Below are 18,750 nucleotides of genomic sequence, written 5' to 3'. Positions count from 1 at the left end.
ATGTCAAGGTTTGATTAAATGAAATGTTCTGGCACATGTAGGTTGTTCTAAGTAATTTGTCTTCATGTTTGACTGAAATATTTTGTTTAAAATCTTCCTAAAATTTATTCCAGTTCCTATTTATTAAGGACATGCTATGTTCAAGAGACTTTGGTAGATTCTGGAGATCCAAGAATAAAACAAAATAAAGTTCTTTACCTTTAGGGAATTTATGCTAAAGGAATTCAATGTCCATTCAAGTGATACTATGATAAGTATGGAGAAATTTGTATGAGAAATTTGAGGGAGGAAGGGAGAAAGGAAGGTAAAGGAGGGAGGAAGGAAGGAAGGAAGGAAGGAAGGAAGGAAGGAAGGAAGGAAGGAAGGAAGGAAGGAAGGAAGGAAGGAAGGAAGAAAGGAAGGGAAGGAGGGAGGAAAGGAAAGGATTTCCATAAGCAGAAATAGGGGAAAGTCCATTCTAGCTATGGACTCAACTATGATCAAAAGTGAAAGTTGAAAGATGACAAAATGAAAATTGAGGGAAAGAAAGTAACTCAGTTTCTTTGATGCCTTGTTCTTGGACATCCCTATTGGTGAGTTCTTTCTCCATTTGGAGATAGGCCTAGGCTAGTCATAATTTATTTTCCTCCCTGCCAGGCTTTTGTTTCCTCTGGACTTTGCCAGCATCTCCCTTCCCATCTTTTCAGCTCCTTTTAAAGTGTTGTCTACCCTATGCACAAACCAAGGCTAGATCTATCCTTTTGCTTGTATTTTTATCCTCAGAGCATAGCCCAGTGCCTGGTAAATGATAAGTATTTAATCAATGCTTGTTGCCTGAATAGAGTACATAAAGGGAGAGTAATATGAAATAAAGGGGGATAGATAATTAAGAGTGAGAATACTAAAGGCCTTGGATGCCAAGATGAAAAGCTTATGTTTCACTTAATAGATAATGGGAAGTCTATCAAATTTTAGAGTCTGGCAATCATGTATTTGATGTAGTTTATGGGCAATAATGTGCAGTACAAATTGGAAAGAGGATAGGCAAGAGTAGAGTTCTGAATCTTTTTTGTATAGCAGGATCCTTTATCACTCTGGTGAAGACAAGGACCCCTTCTCACAATAAAATTTTTAAATGCATACACTCTGTAAAATTACAAATGAAACCAACACCATTTAAATATACTCACAGAATAAAAAAACAGAATTAGGGTAGTAGTCATGGCGATGGAAAGGTAGTAGCAGTATGTGAGCAATAGTGCAGAGCAAGAATCATCTGCTTTTATGTCACAAATGAGTTTGCTATACATCACTGAACTCTGGTTGATTGATTGGGGATATTACAACTGATTCAGAGCAATTGTCCTGAATATGAGTTTTAATCATATATTGTTATGCAAAGATAGGAAACTGAGTTGAACATGTATTGACTTTGGGTCAGTTTGTGGAAGTAGGGTGTATTTATGTATAAATGTGTGTGTTTATGCATATATCTAAAGATTTGATATCAACTTTTTTCGTGAAATTTTATTCTTTCTATCTTATAAGCTCCAGTAATATTTTTCAATCATATCCAACTCTTCATGACCTCATTTCAAAGATACTGAAAAGGGCTTGCCATATAATTTCTCTGTTTCTCAAGAGATCCTGAATACCACTGCAATAAATAACTTCGTTGATGAATACATGTTTCCTTGTCCAACCTCTACTCACAACCCTTCAGTGCCTCCCCAGGTCGAACTATTTAATGTTTTGTCTCCTTAGCCTGGCATTCAAAGCCTTTTGTGACCTGACTCTACTCCTTCATACTACATTTTCTTAATCCATATACTCCATGCTCTTGCCTAATAGAACTACATTCCTTTGCTTTGATCATGACTGTTTATGCCATTTACTAATTTCTTGAATAGTACTCTAGTACCACCTTGCTGCCCCAAAATCTTGGTTATTTAAGTATTACTGATTTTTAATAGCTATCTATGGTACAGTGTATAGAGAACTATTTGCCTCAGTTTCCTTGTATATAAAATGAGCTCTCTAATATCTTTGCCAAGAAAAGACCAATTGGAATTACAATCAGACTAAAATGACTAAACACCTATAGTAACTACATTACAAAATTTTTGTGAGAATAAAATGAAATATTAAAGATGAAGGTGGTAAACTTTAAAGTTCTATAGAGATGTCCACCTTATCATTATTATTTGCATTTGTTTATTTTTTGGGATGGGTAGGGAAGTACTTTCCTCACAAGAACACTGTGAGATACATAATTCCAGTATTATTATTCCATTTTACAGAGGGGAAAACTGAGACAAGGAAATATCAGCTGGCATTTGAACTTTGATCTTCCACTAGAACCACTGTTCTTTCCTCTATGTGATACTTCCTTTCAAGGTAATTCAAGGCAAAGGTAATTTAAAGGTAAAGTATTATTATTTTTATTTCAAAGATGAGGAAATTGAAGAAATTACATATAATTTCAAGTGACATAGCTCCTAAGGGAGTTAAGTCTAGGGCTTAAGTCTTTTGAGTTCCAAGTCCACATGTAATTACAGAAACCAAAACACTCCAAGGTAAATGGCCATTCAGGTACTATGTCATAGAGGTTAAAGTCAAAATTCAATAATAAAATTATAGAGAGCCTGATCTATTTTAATATGAAATAATAAAATTGGTATCTGCCCCTTTATCACATTATAAATTGTGATTTTATTACAAGCTTTATTATGGCACAAAGGAAAATAGACATTGTAGAAAGCAAATTCAAACATTAGGATAATGGCAGCAACATCTCACTAAATGAGGATGGAATTCAAACCATCATATAGTAGTAATGGAACAAAATAAATTAGAATCCGCTGTCCTCCTAGTGGGTCCAGAACAAATAGAAAGAAGAGAAATTGATGAGCTCCTCTCAAAAAAAAAGCGGAAATCTACAAAATACTGTGCAAACATATATTTCAGAGTATACCAAAACAATAAAAGAAGAGAAAATGAATCATTGTTAAGGGGAAATTAGTTTCCTTTAAGGGCATTCCTTATAGTTATTTTGAGCCAATTAAGTCATGAAGTGGAGAGAACATTGAATCAGGAATCAGTAAGATCTGAATTCAAATCCAACCTCAGACATTTCTCTTTGTGTTCATTCCCTGTAGATAAATTCCTCACTTTAGTCTTCCTTGAATTGTAATATGTAAATTACCTTTGATTCTTAAAGTTGTGCTACAATTCATGCTCTTGCATAGTGGTTCTCAAAGTATGGTCTAGAGAATCCTGGGCATCTCTGAAACCCTTTTAGAGGGTCTACAAATTCAAAAATAGTTTTTATTTCCAATATGGTAAATATCCATAAATATAATCCAGATAAACAAAAACTCTTTGGAGAGATCCTCGATAATTTTTAATAGGATAAAGATACTGAAAACAAAAGTTTGAGAACCACTGCGTCTTGCAGATTCTAGTAAATTAAAAAAACTTTCCAGAGTTGAAGTTAATAGGTAGTAGGTAGAATACTGAATGAACCAGGAGTCAGGAAAACCTGAGTTCAAATCTTCCTTCAGACACAAACTGTGAGTGTGTGATCCTATGCAAGTATCTTAACCTCATCTATTAAAATAATGAGGAAAATAGAGAATCCTATTTCCATAATTGTAAGAATAAAATGAAATATTTGTAAAGTATTGTGCTTTAAAGTACTATAAAAATGTCTGTCCAACTCTAAGATACCACTACACACCTGTCAGATTGGCTAAGATGACAGGAAAAAATAATGATGATTGTTGGAGGGGATGTGGGAAAACTGGGACATTGATTCATTGTTGGTGGAGTTGTGAACGAATCCAACCATTTTGGAGAGTAGTTTGGAACTATGCTCAAAAAGTTATCAAACTGTGCATACCCTTTGATCCAGCAGTGTTACTACTGGGATTATATCCCAAAGAGATTATAAAGAAGGGAAAGGGACCTGTATGTGCACGAATGTTTGTGGCAGCCCTTTTTGTAGTGGCTAGAAATTGGAAACTGAATGGATGTCCATCAGTTGGAGAATGGCTGAATAAATTGTGGTATATGAAAATTATGGAATATTACTGTTCTGTAAGAAATGACCAACAGGATGATTTCAGAAAGGCCTGGAGAGACTTACACGAACTGATGCTGAGTGAAATGAGCAGGACCAGGAGATCATTATATACTTCAACAACAATACTAGATGATGACCAGTTCTGATGGATCAGGCCATCCTCAGCAACGAGATCAACCAAATCATTTCTAATGGAGCAGTAATGAACTGAACTAGCTATACCCAGAAAAAGAACTCTGGGAGATGACTAAAAACCATTACATTGAATTCCCAATCCCTATATTTATGCACACCTGCATTTTTGATTTCCTTCACAAGCTAATTGTACAATAATTCAGAGTCTGATTCTTTTTGTACAGCAAAATAATGTTTTGGTCATGTATACTTATTGTGTATCTAAGTTATATTTTAATATATTTAACATCTACTGGTCATCCTGCCATTTAGGGGAGGGGGTGGGGGGGGTAAGAGGTGAAAAATTGGAACAAGAGGTTTGGCAATTGTTAATGCTGTAAAGTTACCCATGTATATATCCTGTAAATAAAAGGCTATTAAATAAAAAAAAATTAAAAAAAAATGTCTGTCACTCTTATAAAGTGCAGGATCAGCAATGAACACTAACCTGTCAGTTTGGAGAGAATCATTACCATAAGGATAATGAGGTTCCTTCAGACTTGGAGATTCTGTGCTTTTAATTGGTCACCAGGAATGAATTCTTTTTGGTCAGAGCAGTTCTCAAAAAAATCCATTAGAAAACGGAGATGTTTTAATCTGTTCCAGGAGAGTGAACATCCATCCACTGTTAGCAAAATCATGGTTATATTGAAAAAATGAATTCCATGTATAAGTTATAAAGGAGCTGGGCTGTATCACTTTGAAGAAAAGGAAAAAGGGTAAAAGGAATAGGGATATTTAAAGAAAGCACACTATGTTGAAATATGAATCTTGACATTATTTATAGTTTTCATATATTTGTAATTATGTAGTTCTTCATGACTTCCAAAACATTTTCTATATAACAATCTTCAGGTATTACAAATATTGTTGTCTCGATTTTGTGGACAAAGAAATTAAGACTCAGTAAGATTAAATGGCTTGCCCATATTACAACAAATTGCAAGCCTCAGAGCTTGAGTGTGGTCCCAGTTTTCTTCTGATGCTAAATTCTGAGTTCTTCCCACTATTCCTATGGCTGGAGTGACTTTTCTGAATCATATAGAGATTTTTTGCCTCTAGGTCAGTTTTATTATTATCTTGGAAGCAGGAAAGAAAGATTGTAGTACTCTTGTCTGTTCAGCCATCTTCCTATGATAACATATGTATGTTAATTTTTTTGAAGAGAAGAAATAGTGACAGAGAGGTCAACCATAACCTGCTGGTTCTGAAAATTGCCTAATGACTGAGAATGCCATCAGAGGAATATTCCTTGTCTAGAAATTAGACTACTTATAGAGATAATCTAACTGTAGATTATTTCTCCATGTAATTTGTTCCCAGAGATCACAAGAATCATAGAATTTTAGAAGAGAGTTTTGAGGCAAGAAAGTACAACTCCCTAATTTTATAAATGGGGAAACTGAGGGCCAGAAAGTAAAAATTACTTCGTTTAGTCATGAGACTTGTTTGAACCAAAGCCAGGTGAGCTAGTCTTGTGACATTTCTTCTTCATCTTGCTGCCTTATTCTTTTTTATGTAAATAATATTTTATTTTTAAAAATTATATGTAAAGATAGTTTTCAACATTCATTTTTATAAGATTTTGAGTTCTAAACTTTCTCCTTCTCTCTATTCCTTTCTGCTCCTCAAGACAGCAAGCAATTTTGATATAGATTATACAGTTAACATGTTAAACATATTTCCCACATTAGTTATATTGTAAAAGAAAAAATCAGAACAAAGGAAAAAAAACAAAGAAAGTGAAAATAGTATGCTTCCATCTGCATTCAGACTCCATAGTTCTTTCTCTGGATGTGGAAAGCATTTTGTCATGAGTCTTTTGGACTTGTCTTGGATCTCTGCATTGCTGAAAAGAGTTAAGTCTATCATAATTGTTCATCACACAATATTGTTGTTATTGTATACAAGTGTTCTCCTGATTTTGTTCACTTCACTCAGCATCTATTCATCTAAGTCCAGGTTTTTCTTAAATCTGCCTGGTCATTATTTCTTATAGCACAATAGTATCCCATTATATTTATACCACAACTATTTAGCTATTTCCCCAAATGATGGGCATTCCATCAATTTCCAATTCTTTTCCACCACAAAAAAGACTGCTATTTTTACTTTTGTACATGTAGTTTTTTCCCCTTTTATATGATCTTTTGGGGATACAGTACCTACTAGTGGACCTTGCTGGGTCAAAGGGTATGTAGCTCGACGCTCCAGAATGGTTGGGTCAGTTCACAACTTCACCAAAAAAGAATGAATGTCCCATTTTCCCCACATCTTCTCGAACATTTTGTCATTTTCCTTTTCTGTCATCTTAGCCAATCTGATAGATGTGAAGTAGTAGCTCAGTGTTGTTTTAATTTGTTGCCTTTATTCTTGAAGGAATAAGGGTTTGTAATTTCTTTCATTAATCAGCTTCATAGTTTTCCTCTTGTTATCACTCAGAAAAAATTCTCCAATCAATTCATTAAAAATAAAAAAAAACCTTGAGTAGAAAGAACTCACTAATTAAAAAACATTGAGGAGTAAAATCTACTCAATTTATATTATGAAATTCAGTCTGCATATTAATATTCCTCCATGGAAGTACTCTTTTTGTTTTATTTATTTAATTAATGTTTTTCTCCAGTTAAATTCAAAACATTTTTAAAAATTTGTTTTTAACATCTTTTAGTTACAGTTTCTCTCCTTATTCCCACCCATAATTAAGAAACCACATGTAAAGTTATGCAAAACTTTTTTAAAAAATCAAGTTGTGAAAGAAAACATAGATCTCCTATCCTGATGAATATAAAAACATTCAAGGAAAATTAAGTTAGAAAGAAAGAAATATAGAGAGAAATAGAGTGTGCTTTAATCTGTATTCAGACACAATCAGTTTGTTTTCTGGGTATGGATAGGATTTTTCATCATAATTCCTTCAGAGTAATTGTGGATGATTGTACTACTGAGAATAACAAAGCCATTTACATCTGATCATCCCAGAATATTTCTATTACTTTGTAAACAGTATATTTCATTTTGTTCATGGAGGACTGTCCAGTTTTTTTTCCCTGGGAGCTTCATATTCATCATTTCCTAGATAACAATAATATTCCATCACAAACACATGCCACAGTTTATTGAGCCATTTCCCAATTGATAGACATCCCCTCAATTTCTAATTTTTTTTGTCCTGAGAAGAGAGCTAGTGTGAATATTTTTTGTACATATAGGTAATTTTCTTTTTTTTCTGTTTTTTTCAAATATCTTTTGAAAGATATTCATGCCTTGTAGAGGTATTGTTAGGTCAAAGGATATGCATGAATTTGCAGCTCTTTGGGCACACAGATTGTATCTTTTGATCATTCATCAATTTGGGCATGGTTCTTATTTCTTATAAATTTGACTTAACTTCTCTCTCTGTTTGAGAAATGATGCCTTATCAGAGAAACTTGCTTCCAATTTTTTTTTACAATTACTATTGCTAATTGTATTTCCCCCATTTATTCTCTCTCCTTTTACCCTATCCCTCCTCAAAAGTACACTCTGTCCCCCAGTATAGCCTCTCTTTTATCACCCTCCCCCTTCCCATAAAAAAATTATGGAACTTCACAAATTTGTATGTCATCCTTGCACAGGGACCCTGTTAAATTATTTCGTATCGTTACAATTTTAGTATATGTGTTGCCAAAGCAGTCATGTAACTTCCTCAAGAACAAAGGCTACCCTGGACTTGAAAGTTTGCCAGGAAATGCAAGCTCTAGCAGCATGTACCAAGCATGAAAGGCTTCAAGTACAGGTGATGAGTATGCTTGTAAAGCAAGAACAGTGAAGAAGGGGACTGGTCAGTGAACTCAGTCTTTCTGAGTGGGTACAGCTTGCTTGGCTGATGCAATTTCCACATAGACTTTAGAACATTGAGACATTCTATAACAGTTCTAGTACACTAACTACAAGGTAAAGAAGGCTCTTTTTGATTGACTATAGAGCAAGAACTGGGTTATATTTTAAAAAATATTAACCAACCAAAGTAAGTTTCTTTAGTCTGGGTCTTTCCTGCCCACTAATAGTAGATTATGGCAGCAAGATATTCTATAAAACTCCAAATGGGGAGAGAAGCCTCAGGTCTTTTTTTCTCACAACTCAGAATGCTATAGTATAGTCTATGAATACAAGGTCTTTTGCTTCTTTCTCTATTCAATCTATTATTTCTGCGTTTAGATAAAGGAATATTGGAGACAGTCATAATTGCATGAACTTCAAGAGATTAGTAAGCCAACAGAGATGGAGTTCATGATAAGTTTTGCAGCCAGCCATATCAAAACTGAAGCCAAAAGGAATGATCCTCCTGGTCCAGACCTGCAGGGAGGACCAGAGAAATGACTTAAGAGACCTAGCCTACAACTAGCACAAATTAGAACTCACCCAGTGTCTATGTGTTTTTGAAATTATATTTGATGGTACTAATGCTTTGTAGAAACCATATAAAGTTTGAATTCACTCTCCCTAGAGATAAGGGCTATAAGGGAAAGTGTGCCTCCAGGTATTAGCAGAAAACATTTTTACTTCTATTCTTGCTATGTTTCCTCATTAAATATCCTTCTCCAAAAGTGAATTAATTAATTTGTGTTAAATGGTAGGGGCACTAATCACTAGCAATTAATACATGATTATAATGCATTGAGACTTGAAGTGAGAGCATTAGTGAGGTTCAAGGTTCCTTTGAAGATTTCATGAAATAATGTACATAAAATAATTTCTAAATTTTAAAGCACTTCATAAATGTCAGCTGTTGTTTCTATTGTCATGGTAGTGGCTTCCATTGATGTGGTACTCACTATCTCCTGAAAGAGCCCAATCTATTGTTGGACAGTTCTAATTTTTAGGAAGTTTTTCCTTATATTGAACCAAAGTCTGGCTTTCTGTAGTTTCTATCCCTTGGCATTTTTTCTTCCCTCTGAAACAAACTAGAACAAGGTTAATTCCTTTTTTGATATGAAAAGTTTAAAAAAAAAAGTTTAGACTTTTTAAACTAATCATCCTAGTATCTTTAGTTGATTCTTAGATGTTATGAACTTTGGTCCTTTCATCATCCTGAGAATACTCTAATTTATTTATGACCATCCTAAGAATGACATGCAATACTCAACCAAGACTTTAGATGTTTTTCAGTGAGGGCAAGGTACCTTAGCATTCACATAGTTACTATTTTCAGTGAGATTTATCTTTCTGTGTTCAAAAATCTGTCTTCAGACATTAGCTGTGTGACTCTCATCAAGTCACTTAACCCTGTTTGCCTCCATTTCTTCATCTATAAAATGAACTGGAGAAGAACATGATCAATCATTCCAATATTTCTGTCAAGAAAACCCCAAATGAAATCACAGTCTAACACAATTGAAAATGACTGAACAACATTAACAATATTTTATTAGTTATTTTGAGTGGTGTTTTGAGTCTGAATTTTTTTACTATGAGTACTAATTCATTTTTACATGAATTATGTATTACGAAGCTGTTGAATTTTTCAATCAATATATGAATCAATTCTCAAATTATCCCAGATAAATTTCATCTAATATTGGTCCACTATTCATTCAAACTTGTCCAGATATTTTGGATCTTGATTTTGTCAACAACCTATTGTAGTACCCCCTTGATGACATCCCTTGCATACTAACAGTAATGGTATTTACATCCTGGCCTGGCAAAAATCAGTTTGTTAGGAGCCATCTTCCCCACACTCTATATACTAGGATTAGACCGTTCTAACTTTGTGTTCTCTAAAATATCAAACAGGAGAAGTTCCTAGAGTGTTTCATCTAGATCAGTATTGATCTATTAACCCAACTATACTTTCATGTAGCTCACATCTGACTATCATATGGGCAGAATATCATGAGAGAATTTGCCAAATGCCTTCCTCAAATCCAGATCTGTCAATTAGCCACTTAACATTTATTAAGTGCCTACTATGTGCCAGGCACTGTGTTAAATTCTGAAAATAGAAAAAAAAAGACAAAAGATGATCCCTTGGACTTCAAGGAATTTGCAGTCTCAGGGGGAATACAAGCAAAAAAAAATGTAAAAATAATCCAGATAAGAAAGAAATTGCTAACAGAAGGAAGAAATTAGAATTAAAAGGGATTGGAAAAATTTCCTTTAGAAGAAAAGATTTAAGTTGGGAATTAAAGGAAGCCAGGGAAGTCAGTAAGTGGAGATGAGGAGGAGGGACCATGGCATGGGGTCAGACAACCAGAGAAAACGGTTATAGCTAAGTGATGCAATGCCTTATTCATAGAACAGTAAAAATGTCAGTGTAATTGGATCCTCAGAGTACATGGTTGCTATGTATTTGGCTATATATTTGGCATTCCTCTGTCAAAAAAAAAGTCTTATATGGCCTATTTTTGATGGACTCTATGCTAGCTCCTAGAGATAACCAATTCCCTTTCTAAATGGTAACAAACCATGTCTTTTATACCATTATCCTATCACTTCCCTTATCTTTGCTGTGAAGACTCTACATTCAACAGTTTTGACATCACTTCCTCTTTACCCATTCATTCTTCAATTCATTGTAATCCTATTTCTTTCCTTACTACACAATAGAAAGGTTCCCTACAGGGCCATTGAGGAACAAACTTTCACAAAAATCTATTTTTTTTAAAGTTTTTTTTAAAAGTTTTGATGGATTTGATCCTATTGACCATCACTTTTTTTTCTAACTTTTCCTTATACTTTATCTTCACTTGACTTCAAAACTTTGTTTTTAGCGTACAGAGATCCAAGAAATGCCTAGGAAGCAGGCAGGAATACTAGACACATAGAAGCTGGATCTAAATGAAAGGAAATGATTAAACCAGATGATGGGTGATGGAGGAATCATTGTGGAAAGACAGAAATTGGGAACCAGGAGATGACCAGACACACATGAACTTTGGTTATGATATTATGGTTATGGTCCAAAGTCTTCCATTCTTGTTTTTTTTTTTAATAGAAAGGTGAGGAATGACAACATCCCTCCCTTCTGAAGTTAAATGCCATGTTAGTATCCAAGAAAATGAGAACAGTTAAGGTTGCCATTTCCCTTATTTTACAGGCAAGGAAACTATAATTTGGACTGGGCAAGTTGTTTTGCCAGAATTGCACAGCTAGTAAATGCTGAAACTGAGGCTCAGTCCCCAATCTACTAACAAAAGTTAGCACTTTCTTTACCATCATTACCTCACTATTAACATTGCTAATTTGTTGAATAAAAAATTCCATTATATCTTCTTCTGGGAGGTTTCATCTATGCATTTATAATGCTAGAAATATGAAGCACCTAGTGATCCAAATTTTTATAAAACAAGAAATTTAATAAGAAAAAAATTATCCATTGGAAATTAGGACAATCTGTGGGTGAAGCTCATTTTTCTCTTAAGTGTTTTAAGAGTGATGCTTGATTGACCAGAGAAATAAGATAAATATATTCATATGTTTTTCATCAAGATATCAAAGGGCTCAGTGAATTTGTTTTGATTAATTGCTTGTAATCAGAATACATTTCCTACTACTATTCTTGCTTTTCTTTTTTTATGGTGATTTAGCAACTTTTATGAATATATTTTCCCAAGTCTTAGAATTTCAGGTTGTTTAAAAGGACTTACTTATTTTTATTTTTTTTAAATTAAAAAATTTCATGAAAATGTTAAAAGTAAGAACTTTGTGGATATTCAAGACCAACCTTAGTATTAAAATGAGAGTTCAAATTGGTCATGATAATTGGCAGGTAACAATGTCATTAAACATTAAGACATTAAAGTCTTAATGTTTTAACAACTAAGACTTTAGGATAAATTTTAAATAATATTTTCTCCTCTAGAATCTCATTGTTAACAGATAAAATGACAGACTGAGATCAGTCATTGGATGGAGATGATTTTCCTGGTCATAGTTCTCCTAGAGTTACCAAGCCTTTTCATCTACTTTGCTGCTTGGCTTCCATATTATAGCCTTTCCATCTTTCAAAAAGCTGACTTCTCCTTTATTATCCCCTCTTCCAATAGAATGTAGGACAAGGATTATCTCTTTTTTGTTTTTAAACACCAATACTCAGCACAGTGCTCAGTGCATAGTAAACCCTGATTAAAATCTTTTCCATTCCTTTAGAGTTTGCAGAAGTAGCAGTTTTCATTTTCTCTACACTTTAATGATAGATGAATGTCTTAACAGCTCCTCCCCAAAGAGAGTGCCTAGACTCTAGGACATCTAGCTCATTTTAAAGCCATTAGGACAGGTATTTTTCCTCCTACGGAACTCAAAGTATTTGCAGTGATTGCAAACCTAATAGCCTGAAAAATCAACTCAAATAATTATTTTCATTGACTTCAGATGTTTCATTAATCTATGCCTTAATCAAAAATAAGGTATACAATGTTCTCATTTCATAGAATTTCCCTCTTTTAAAAAAAACTCCATCTGAAATTAAAGCCCTTCCAATAATGCAATGGAGGATATTAGAGTTTTCAAAGATACATATGCTTCTAGGCTACAATACCAAAGTCTATCATTTATATTTGGACATAAAAATGAAGTTTTCAGGTAATTTGGTAGCTTCTGATGGATAGCACTCCAATTTTAGATGTAAATATTGTGTGGTGAAAAGAGTATGAGACTGTCTATTATCAGAACAAAGACCACCTCTAATGCTTGTTGATAGAGAGATGAAGCATGCTAAAAAAACCCATTCTTTTTAATCTTAAGTTAAAGACTATTCTGGAATCTAGGAGTTTGAGAACTGGTTGGGTAACTACTTCTTTTATCTTATATGTAAGATACTTGAAATTTGGCGTTTCTGGGTAAGCCATTTAATCTTCCAGGTCTCAGTTTTCTCTTTTCTAAAAACCAGACTAAGTTGATTTCCAAAATCCCTTTTTTGGTAAAATTCTACATTGATCCTGATAACTTTCTAGAAAGGGTCTTTTACTAATGAAGCTTGAGGAATAAATATTTGCAAAATTAAAACAGTTATCTGGGATTAACAGTATTTTATGTTGGACCAATAGGAAAAATTATTTATTGCATCACCATGATTAAGATACATTCATTGAGGCTTTATTTCAGACAATCCACTGGATTAGTATATTACTCTGGATAATGGCAGAGTATATTTGTGGATTTTGAAATACCCAGTATGAATTGGAAGGGTGATACTTTTCTGTAAGTGTGCAAAAGTATATTGTTGTTCAATTGTTTCAATTTTGTATGTCTCTTTGTAATCCTATTTGAGATTTTCTTAGCAAAGCTACTAAAGTGGTTTGCCATCTCCTTCTCTAGTTCATTTTATCAATGAGGAAACTGAGGCAAACAGGATTAGATCTCACAGCTTGTAAATTCTGAGACCAAATTTGAAGAAGATAAGTCTTCCTGACTTCTGGCCTAGTACTCTTATCATTTCCTCAACTGTTGTTCAGTCATTTCAGCATCAGATCATACACATGATTTAATTCTGTGACCTCTTTTGGGATTTTCTTGGCAAAGATACTAGAAGGGTTTGCCATCTCTTTCTCCAGCCCATTTTACAGATGAGGAAACAAGGCAAATAGGGATAAGTGACTTTCTCAGGGTCACATAACCAGTAAGTGTCTGAGACCAGTTTGGGACTTCTTGACTCTGGTTCTCTATCCACTGAGCTGTCTTGCTGCCCTACCAAGGCATGAATCCACAACAGAGAGAACAAGTGCAAACCTCTAAGATGGGCAAATACATCCAAACACCATAGACATGATCAATATATTGTAGCTCTAGATAACTTGGATGCTCTATCGTATAGGCTAGGGTGAGATGGCAAATAACTACTAGAGAGCATCTTAGGTTCTGGCGAAAGGTAATGAGCCTTTAGAGAGCCAGCTGGAGTTTGTTGAAAGAAACTCATCAGTAACAAGGGCAGGGTAATGAGTCTTCCCTGATACCTCTGAATAGCCAGCAGAGGTTTTAAAAAAGTATTTGTTTCCACTGGCCATGTGTGAAAAGCCTTTCAGCAAAGGAGCTGTGTATGATCTGATGGTGTACCTGGATTTCAGCAAAATATTCAATAAAGTTTCTTCTAATAAATACTCTTGTAGACAAGATGTAGAAGCCCCTAAAGCTGAAGTCTAAACATGTCCCCCACCAATTCAATAAACTCTAGTGACTTCCACCAACTCGATAAACTCTAGTTTCCTGCTAGATCAAATAGAAAGACACCTTTCCCTGAATGCTGATTAATGAACAGTTCCCCAGCAGTTTGCCAAGGTCTGCCAAGTGCTACAAAGCAGTGGGATGCATGTTGTTCATTGTTCTCTGTTTCAGGAGCAGTAAGTGATGGGAGGTTGAGACAGGGAGGAGGAAAAGAAAAAGGAATTGTGATTTAGGAGTAGAGGAGGTCAGAATAATGTTGAATGAGCCAAGATGGCAGGGCCAGACACACTAGGCAATATATAAAGTGGAAGTGATTAAAATCAATAGTACTGCCAAGATACAAAAGAGAGTTAATAAGCAATGAAGTATGAAGTCCTAACTACAATTATAATAAGCAAGTCAAATGTGTGGAGCTATGCAACATTATGCCAGTTTAATAAATGCAGTGGTTCTGTGGGTACATACCTGTTTTTGTGCCTAGCTATGTGTAGCCAGATCTGCTTCTAATTTCTTCTGAAGTTCCTTCAATCTAGAGCCTTCCTGTAATTGCTGTGTTCATTATTTTCCAGGATGAGTTGAATCCATGTGATATTGGACAAATAAATGGACACATGTCAACTTCTGCTATCACTCTACTGGGTTAGTTCTATCCTGCCCAACCTTTTATCCGTTACTTAGATGAAAACAGAAAGTTTGCTTATTAAATGTGGTGTTTGCTCAAAGCTGGGAGCTAATACATCAAATGACAGAATCATAATCCAAAAAAGATTTCAGCAAGATAGAATGATGAACCAAATCAGATAAAATCAGATATAAATAAGATCAAAATCAATAGGAATAAATATAAAATTTTGTACTTAATTTCTGAAAGATGGATAGCATAAATAAAAGATAACACTATAAAAATATCTAGAATTTATACAGCACTTAACTAGCACCCATGTACTAAGCTCTTTAAAATAATATTTTATTTAATCCTCACAATACTGAGAAGTAGGTTATCCTCTTTTTATAGCTGAGGAAACTTAGGTCCAGAACTCTACTAGTAGTAGATACTGCACTAACTAGCTACCTTGATCATATTTCACTTTTCCCTAAACAAGGATGGGACTATATTAATTGCTCTCTTCAAAACCAGGCCAGGCCACATGCAAACAAATCTTAATGAATGGGTTGCTATTATGTTTTAGTGAATTAATGCTTTAGAGCAACATCTGGTAAAGAACATTTTTAGCACATTGAGCAAATAATATTTCATCATTCTTTAACTATAGAATGTTGACCTAAAAAGTTCTTTTCCCAAAAAAATGTTATAGTATTGAATGTACAAGAAGCAACATTATGTGTTGAACAAAGTACTCAGCTTGGAGTCAGAGAGATTTGGCTTCAAATTTTACTCTGACATTTACCATCCACGTCGCCCTGAGTAAATCATTGAATTTCCATATGTTTCAGAGACGTATGTATTGCTTAAGATGTAGGAGAGATCAGATTTGTTCTGGTTCCCACATCAGGATTTCCCAATGCTTACAGAATCAAAATTCTTTTGTATAGAGTGGTATGACATAGGAGAAAAGGTGGAATCATCAAGGAGCTATGTCGCAGAAAGAACATTTACTGGAAATTCTGTCCCCAAGGAAGTTATTTCCCAGAAAGTACTCAAATGGGATACATCAGCAGGGAGGCATTTATTTCTATACCAGTTCGTTCATTGCCTTTCTGGGAGTTTCATTGGTTGCAGCAATCTAGGGTTATAGAAATGATCAGGGCTATAGCGGGAACCATGTGGAGAAAATGTTAGTGATGAAATAGAGACTTCCCAGGCTCAGCTATCTTCTATGTGCCCCATGTATCCCCTTGTAAGGAAGTCTTTCCAAAATTGTTACCCATACTAGTAGTCTTGAACCATTGACAAATGTGAACATTTTAATGAACATTGAAATAGTTCTACTTTCCAAAATGAAGATGTAGAAGCTTTTACTGTAATAACATTCTATAACTGCAAGATCAGTGTTACAATATTCTATATTTGATGTCAAAAATGTTTATACACAAACCACATGTAGTTAGTAAAATAAACACACAAGGCTCTCTCTTTCTTCTAGGACAACCTGACATTTAAAACCCTTTCCTTTGCAATTTCTACCTACCTTTCCAATCTTGTTTTATATAATTTTCCTTCCCCATTTTAATAAAACTCAAGGATTCCATGTTCCATCTCCCACCTCAGTGAGTTTATATAACTGGTCCCCTATACTTGGATATCATTCTTCTTCACCTCTCCCTCCTAAAATCTTTAGATTTCTTCAAAGCCCACTTCAGATTTGACCTCCTAAATGGAATCTTTTGCCTTTTCAAATCATTCTAGTAGTTTGTGCTCTTTCACTCTTGAAAGTACTTTGCATATACATTATTCTTACTTACAGTGTACATTTGTGTCCCTTTTCCCACCATTAGAATGGAAACTCCATGAGGGAATGGGCTATTTTATTCCTTTATTTTCATTAATATATTTGAATCAAATTATAGCTAAATTTGTCTAGTTCTGTATTTTGTACTTTTATGATTCTATTCATTTCTTATCTTTTCAACAATAATGAAAAAAATTTTGAATTTGAATGAATATCATTCAAAAAGATTTTTATATTTTGGCTTATTGGCGTTTTGGCTAATACCAATACACTAATCATGAAAATACAACAAGAACAAATATAAAGTTCTAATACATAAACTTTGGGGAACAAGAAGAAAAACAGAATAGTGTATTTAGAGATTGGAATTTCCAAGTTGGAATGAATTTCCACTTTGATCTCAGAATGAAAAGAGGAAAGCTTTCCCAGGACCATAGATTTAGAAGTAGAAAGGATCTTAAGGGCCATAGAGTACACCCCTTAATTTTAAACATTTGGAAACTGAGGCACAGAGAGGTTAAATGACTTTGCCCAGGATCACAGTGCTAGTGCTCTTATTAAATGATTATTAAATTATTTCTATCTTGACTTATCTTCATGTAAATGCATGAGCTCTTTCCATAAATTGAACAAAGATGGCAATATATACATAAAGCAATCTGTTTTTTCCCTCCAAATGAATATACCAAAGATGGGATTCTACATCTTTCTCCTAAATACACCAATTTCCCAAACTTTTTATTTCTGTCGAGGGGATTATTATCCTTCCAGTCACCCAAGGTTCATGGCCTTAAATTTATCTTTGATTCTTCCTTCTTTTCTTTTCATAGTGTACACTTATAAATTCTCACCCCAGATCATCTCTTACCTCCATCATTTTGCGCATGGGCACTAGTTCTGGCCAATGACCTCTTAATTGAGTAATTGTAATGACTTCCATATTGATTTCTCTACCTCCAGGCTATCCCTCAACCTACCTCCACCCCCATGTCTCCTCCAGAATCACAGAATCTCAGAGTTGGAAGGGGCTTTCTCATAGGACTGAATTTGAAGACAAAGGAATATGGTTTGAATTCTGGCTGTGCTAATTTATCTGAGTGACACTTGACTGATTACTTAATTTCTTCATCTGTAAAATGAGGTCTGCTTTTGTTTTTCTTTGTGTTTTGAGTGCTTAGGACAGTACCAGGCATTTCATAAGAAGCATAAGAAGCATTTAATAAATTCCACTGCATCTGGAGTCATCACCAGTTGTCTTGAGCCATGGCTTGCCACCAGACTCTGATGATCCTGGAGGAAAGAATAGAGTATTGATGACTTTGCACATTTCTGCCTCATTTAAGTCCATTCTGCTTTGAATCAAGAAATTCTTCTCCTGATATCATTGGTCTTCTTTGATTATGGACAAGCAACAAATTCCTGTTTATTTTGAGGTCTTTTCTAGTCTAATCTATAATCCTGTCATTCATGTAGTTCCAATCTGGCCCAACCTAGGTTGAAGAGTTTCTTCTTCATTGCACATGTTTAACCTATATTAGATTTCATTCTGTATTGAGGAGGGAGGACAGGAGGAAAAAGGGAGAAAATTTTAGAACATAATGTTTTGCCAAGATGAATGTTGAAAACTATCTTTCATGTATATGGAAGAAGAAAATACTATTTTAAAAAAGTTTCCTATCAACCTCTCTGACCAGTGGTTATTTATTTTTTGATTGAAGACTTTCAGTAAAGGGGAACCCGCTACTTTTCAAAATAACCCTTTATATTTTTGTATATTTTAATCATTAAGAAGTAGTTTCAATTAGCTAAAATTTACATCTTTGAAACATCTGTCTCTTGCTTCTTGTTCTCTGTTTTGGGGACAAACAGAACAAAGTTTAAATTTTCTCCCATAGGGCAGCTAGGTGGTGCAGTGGATAGAGCACCAGCCCTGAAGTCAGGAGGACCTGAGTTCAAATC

The 18,750-nt window shown here is 34.4% G+C and overlaps 1 non-coding gene across 1 annotated transcript; it reads right to left on the bottom strand.

Moving 5' to 3' along the window:
- Positions 1-7,809: 7,809 nt before the first annotated feature.
- On the bottom strand, positions 7,810-7,912 carry LOC111721239. Its single transcript, XR_002770539.1, has one exon. It is a non-coding gene; the product is annotated as a U6 spliceosomal RNA (small nuclear RNA).
- Positions 7,913-18,750: the final 10,838 nt, after the last annotated feature.

This window comes from Sarcophilus harrisii, chromosome 5 (genome assembly GCF_902635505.1).
Source record: "Sarcophilus harrisii chromosome 5, mSarHar1.11, whole genome shotgun sequence".
Lineage (NCBI taxonomy): Eukaryota > Metazoa > Chordata > Mammalia > Dasyuromorphia > Dasyuridae > Sarcophilus > Sarcophilus harrisii.
This window is presented reverse-complemented; position numbering and strand designations above follow the sequence as displayed.